This window comes from Chelonia mydas, chromosome 6 (assembly GCF_015237465.2).
Source record: "Chelonia mydas isolate rCheMyd1 chromosome 6, rCheMyd1.pri.v2, whole genome shotgun sequence".
NCBI classification, from domain to species: Eukaryota; Metazoa; Chordata; order Testudines; family Cheloniidae; genus Chelonia; species Chelonia mydas.
Window position 1 is genome coordinate 24,128,185 of NC_051246.2, and position 6,626 is coordinate 24,134,810.

A 6,626-nucleotide genomic window follows, 5' to 3' on the forward strand; every position below is an offset into this window, starting at 1 on the left:
ATGTGTTGTATAGCTCTCTGGGATGTTTAACTACAGTGAAAGATCTTGGTAGTGCAATGGACTGGGAGCTAGAACTCCTGCTTTGTTTGGACCAGAAGGAAGCCTCTGTTCTCCTACTAGCTTTACTGCTTCTTTCTTTGGTGGCCTGGAGCAAATCAGGTCCTCTGTCCCCCCCACACATTTGTAAAATGTTGTTAAAACTTCTCTACCTCAGAGGGATGTTAGAAGGCCTAAATTTTCAAAAGTGACAAGTATTTTTTGGCTGCCCGACCTGAGACACCTTTGAGGGAGGCTGATTTTCAGAGGGCCTGTGCTTAGCACTTTTTGAAAATCCACGCTCTTTAAACTGTTTCAAGCTGGGTGCCCAGAATTGCCGATCACTTTTGCAAATGCTGCAGGCTGCCGTATCTGCAAAGTATTTTGCCATCCTGGGCTGAAAGGCACTGGAGCAGTCAGAGTATTCGAATTCTATGAGAGAACGTTTCCCTTTGTCTCTCTATTAAACTACTGGCGCATGAAGAGGTCAGGCGATTCCCATATGATCATGCACCATGTCAGAGCCTAACAAGTGATGGAGTTACTAACAAAGATGCTAGTTAGTGAGAAGATTGCACAATAGAGGCATATGTGCTTTAAAATGTCATTTGTGTAAAGAGGCTCGCTCTGCATTATGGTAACACCCTGTTAAATAGAGACCTGATATTACTGTATGATGTTTCTCTGAACAAAAACTCACTGTTGTAATCATTATTGTTTTGTCTCTTATATTTACTTGGCAAAGATTTGTAAACCTAAAACTTTCTAAATAGGTTTCAAAAAAATCTTATTAAAAGGATCATTGAAGTGAAAGGGTGAATGACTGGAGGCTGTAACAGAAGAATGCATGGACTATTGATTTACTGCAGTGGTTCTCAACCAGGGGTATATGTACCCCTGGCGGAATGCAGAGGTTTTCCAGAGGGCACATCAACTCATCTAGATATTTGCCCAGTTTTACAACAGGCTACATAAAAAGCACTAGCAATGTCAGTACAAACTAAAATTTCATACTGACAGTGACTTGTTTATACTGCTCTATGTACTATACACTGAAATGTACGTACAATATGTATATTCTAAATAATTTATTTTATAATTATATTGTAAAAATGAGAAAGTCAGCAATTTTTCAGTAATAGTGTGCTGTGACACTTTTGTATTTTTGTGTCTGATTTTGTAAGCAAGTAGTTTTTAAGTGAGATGTAACTTGGGGGTTCACAAGACAAATCAGACTCCTGAAAGGGGTACGTTAGTCTGGAAAGGTTGAGAGCCACTGATTTTACTGCGCTTGAAGAGGAGGACTGGTCTTGTGGCGAAAGCATTGAACTGGGAAAATGAGAGAGGATGGCTCTCTGTTTTAAGGCCCTGGACTGGCACTCAGGAAATCAGGGTTTAACTCCCGGCTCTATCAGAGTCCCTGGATGATCCTGAGCGAGTCACTTAAACTGTCTGTGCCTCAGTTCTCCATCTATAAAATGGGGATAATAAACCTTTCTTTGTCATGTCTATTTAAATTGTAAGCTCCTGAGGGTAGGGACTGTCTCTTACTATGTGTATGTACAGCACCTAGCACATTGAGGCCCTCATTGCAGGCCTGGTCTACACTAAAAAGTTAGGTTGACCAAGCTACATCACTCAGGTGTGAAAAATCCACACTCCTGAGTGACGTAGTTAAGCCAACCTAACCCCGGGTGTAGACAATCTTCTGTCAACTTCTCGCGGAGGCGGATTACCTATGCCAATGAGAGAAGCTCTCCTGTCAGCGTAGGTAGTATCTACATTGAAGTGCTACAGCAGTCCAGCTGCAGCATTTCAAGTACAAGCCCTCAGGTGAAATCTTGAAGTACTACCATAATACAAATAAAACAACTTCTAACTTGCCTTCTCTGCCTTTCCTTTGGATTTTCATCTGACTGCTTGTGACATTACCAGGGTACAATCTGGACTCAATTCTCCAGGCTGGGATGCCTTTTACAGTGCTTTGCTGTGAGAGCAAACACTGCTGGTCAGCTCAAACACAGCCTCCAGCATGTAAATTAAGCCCAGCTATTCTGTATGAGCGCTATGGCCAGCTATTCATGAATTACACTCAAGCAACACCAGAAAATTCCCAGCCCCAGACGTTCTCCCAGAAATGTGCATTTTGTACAGCCCAGCCCTCTCCCGGACAACACACGCTCATATAAATCTATCATTTCATTAATAGAAAATGATATGCACAAATTCTGTTCTCAAATGGAATTTCCCCAAACACTTCAGTCCAAACACACTAGTTTAGATAAAATAATAAAGCAAGTTTATTTACTACAGGCAGATTTTAAGTGGTTACAAGTAATGAGGCATATAAGTCAGAATTGGTATACAGAATACATATAAGTCAGAATACAAAGAAATTAAAGGTAATACCTAACTTAACAAGCTAAGTGAATTCAAAGCAAAAGGTCTCTCAGCACATGCTTCAGCTGTCTTACTGGCTGAATTCATTTCAGACAGGATCCCTCCCTCAGTCCAAAGCTGTTACTCTGTTCCCTAGGTGTTGTGGTTGCTGAGGATGGAGAGAAAGGGAGGAATATTTTGGGGGCACCTGTTCCCCATTCTTATTCCCTTCTTTGAGAATCATCTCCAGCTGGGGTTTAGGAGACAAAGTGTAAATTTCTCACTCACACCGTTTTTCCTGCCAAAGAATGGCCACTTAACCAGGTGATGGTCCATTTGATTTTGTTGATTCCTGGCTGAGGCATCAGTTTGCCTTTTTCTCTGAGGAACTGGTTTGTGTCTGCTTCCCCAGATTTGGAATATGTCTCAGTAATGTCATACGGTAGAATTTTTTATAACTTTACATACAATGTTGCCACACTTATTTTACCAGGGCAATAATGACCAGTTACTTCTCTGTTTTCAAATGATACCTCACCAGGCATACTTCGTACAAAATTCACCATAGTCTTGTAATTGCGGTTACAGACCGTCACACTGCACATGGCAAAGCTTTCCTAAGAGGAATTTTACAGCAGTGTTTTGTGGCTTGGCCTTGAAGATAAGCAAAGATTTTTATTATCACTTGATGATAACCTGTCTTTTCATTCCCTTTGGGGCACCTGCCATTGGTCACCATCAGAGGACAGGATACTGGGTTTGATGGACCTTTGGTCTGACCCCGTATGGCCATTCTTATGTTCTTATTATACCCAGTATCTTGCACTCTCATGACAAGCCATTGTCCTCAAGCTTTAATTCATTTTGATGTTTCTTTGCGTGGCACACGTTGGCTACAGATGTTTAAAAGGTTTGATTGCTGTAGTGAGCCAGCCACGAAGCAGACTGGATTCTTTGTGGGATGCAAGGTCATTACTTAACGAGACAAGGCTGCCACTTTCAGGATAGAAGTCTTGAGGGCTGCAGAGAATATGGTGGCTTTTGTTAGTAGGGTATGATTCACTTATGAGAATCATTAATAGAAAAAAATTTACTGAGAATGAGACTAGATGAGTGTGAAAATAGGTTTAATCTCCGTAACAGAATGGTGAGGTAACTAAGTACCTTACAAAGCAAGGAACTTGAGAGCTGGCTGTGAAATGATTGATGGATAATTTGAAGCTTGTTACTTTCCTGACTCTTTGCAATTTGTATTTTAGGATGATATCTGTGACTAGGGACATAATAATCGTTCTCTGCAATCAGTGTCCCATTGTGCTGGGCAATGTGCATACACACACAATGACGTACTCTCAGGGCCAGATTAACCTTTTGTGGACCCCGGCACCTGGACTGGGGCCCCGCCCCCACACTCCACCTGCGTTCTGCCCTGAGGCCCCATCCCCATTCGGCCTCTTCCCCTAAGGCCCCGCCCAGCACTTGCAGGGTGGGAGGGGGCGGAAAGGAGTGAGCAGTGGGTGTGGCCTTGGGGGGAAGAGGCAGGGGCAGGGCCCTGGGGCAGAGCAGGAGGTGGGGTCACAATCTGGGTGCCTGGGCCCTGTCTGAGTGTGGGCCTGGCACCATTGTAAACCCAGTACTGGATACTCAGACCTGAAGAGTTCATGTTCTAAACAAAGTGGGAGAAAGGGAGGGTTATCTTCCCCTATTAAACCTGGGGAAATAAGGTGCAGAGATGAGGTTTGGGGGCTGGTTGAAAATCTTTGTCTCAATACACTTTTTCCATGGAAAACGGGGATTTTGATTAAACAAAACCTTTAGAAAGTGGCTGCTGTCTCCAAATTTGATTTTTTGATAAAAAGCCAAAAAAAAAAAAAATGTTTTCAGCACTTTTGTGGTTTTATGGAAATTTTGAAACTTTCAGCTAAAATTTGAACAAAAACTTCTTGTTTTCATCAGTCTTCCAGGGGGTGGGAACTCATTTTCCGATGACTTCTAAGGGTCTGTCTTCACAGAGAGTTAACCAGGCCTCCTACTTGGGTGTCACCCTTAACCTGTCTCCCTTCCACACACACAGCGCACACTGGAGTTTAGTGGTGCTTTCAGCCCAGACTGGCTGACTTGCCTAAGGCTTTAGGCTAAAACCTGAGTGCTGCTTTACCTCTGGCTGGTAACACTGCCCACACTGCAGTGAGGATAATCCGCAGGCTAAATCCCTGAGTGCTGATAGTCCTCCGGTGCCTTCCCACAATTTCTCCCCACCGTGTCCCCAAAGGACGAACTCTCTCCTACAATTCACTGGGAAGAATCAGAGTGGATCAGTTTACTGCAGCGCAGAGAACTATGGGATGTGTCCCCAGAAACCATAGTGACACGTGGGTGGGTACAGCACCAGTCCGGGCACGGTAGCTTGGGTAGGGGTTTGCAGTGGGGCTGCTTAAGCCTGGGTAGCAAAAACAGACCCTTAAGTGACCTCCCCAAGGTCATACAAGTAGTCTGTTTTAGTACAGTGTATACTCTCCTTAGTCAAACCTGGGTTCACCTCACAATCAGTTTAGCCAATCTGAACAAAATCCAATCACTTTCACAAGCAGTGGACTTTCTTCTTGCTGAAAAGACCAGGATCTCTGCAGACTTCTCTCCCCGCCCCCCCTTTTGATTTGGTTTGGTTTGGTTTGGTTTTGCTCTTGGCTTTGTGAGATTACATTTTACCATGTCTTTTACCAGCAATGATTGTGTCACTTCTTATTTCTGCTGTGGAGTTGGAAAGCAATTTCTCATAATGGGGTTTTAAATACAGAAGGGAGTGTAAGAAATCTAATCTGAAAAGCTCCTCTCGATATTCACCCCACTTGGCAAACCTTATAGGCATTCTTCTGTTTTGAGGATTATTTTCAGGGGGCAAGGCTGAATAACACATGCTTTTTTGCTTTGTGTTTTGCATGGAGTGCTCTGCTCCTTTACATGCTGCTACTAGTGATTTCCAATCTAACAACAATTCTGAAGCTGTTATTTGCTTCTACCATCTTAGTCCTTGTTCTGCTGCTTGGCAATATAACAGCATACCATTTTTTACATCATTTTTCTTTCTTTTCCTCCGTCTCTTAGGTGCCTGCATCATCCAAAACTCAGCTTGTCTTCTGGTGGGAGACAGAGTCATATAAAGAGGAATGTAACTTTGTTCCCTTTGAAATGGGTGCAGAATAACAATGCCTTGTATTCACTGCTGTTCAGCTGGGCCAAAAATGTTCAAACCTGGGGACCTAAAGTTAGGCCTTGTCTACACTTGGGGATAACCCTGATTCGTACATCAGTAGCTAGCACTAGTGCTGACCCCTAAGTGTAGATCTAATCAGGATAATTCTTGTAATCAGGGTAAACTCCAATAAGCGCAGCAGGTCCAAACCCCAGCTACACTGAGGCACCTTCCTCACCAGGCATGTAATCATATCTTAACTTTGCTTTTTAGCCGTTGAGTTAGCTGGCACAGTGCTGAGTGTCCAGTTTAGGGCAGTGCAAGTCCCATTCAGCATCATGTCTGGCTGGCACAAAGCAGAATGTGACTTAACTGACTGATCACTGCAGACAAGGGCAAGGTTAGCATTGTGCCAGCTAACTCAATTGTTAAAGCATGTTTAAACATGATTACATTTCCTAGTGAAAACAAATTCTTAGGGGTTAACACTAGAACAATTGCTGGACTCTGGCTGAATTGAGGCTATGTTTGAATATAGGCAAGATTTGAAGAGTCCAATTCCATGTTTTAGGCACTTAATTAAACATGTAGGGCTGAATTTCAATGGGATTTGGGCACCTAATTCACTTAAACTGCTCTGAAAATCCCAATCAAGGTGCTGTCAAAGCCAGGTTTGAAAATTTTAGCCATGCTGCTTTTAGTGGTTTAATCACATAAAAATTCTTCCAAATACTCCTTTGAGATTTTTCTAATGTTTTTGTAATAGAAAGTTACAACAGCATGGTTTCCCACATGCTGCAATAAATGGAAGCTGGCCTGTGAGATGTGGAAATGGTTCTTTAAGTGCTACATTAGGGGAAAGACATATGTTTGTGTAAGACTAAGTGCTTTGTAGATGTCTCTGAAAGAAAAATGAATGGTAGTTTTCTGATGAGCTACATCATAAACAGTCTTACAGGCAACATGGAATGATCTCTACATTGTTCTTTAGCTGCCTTATGTTTAGAGATGATAGCTG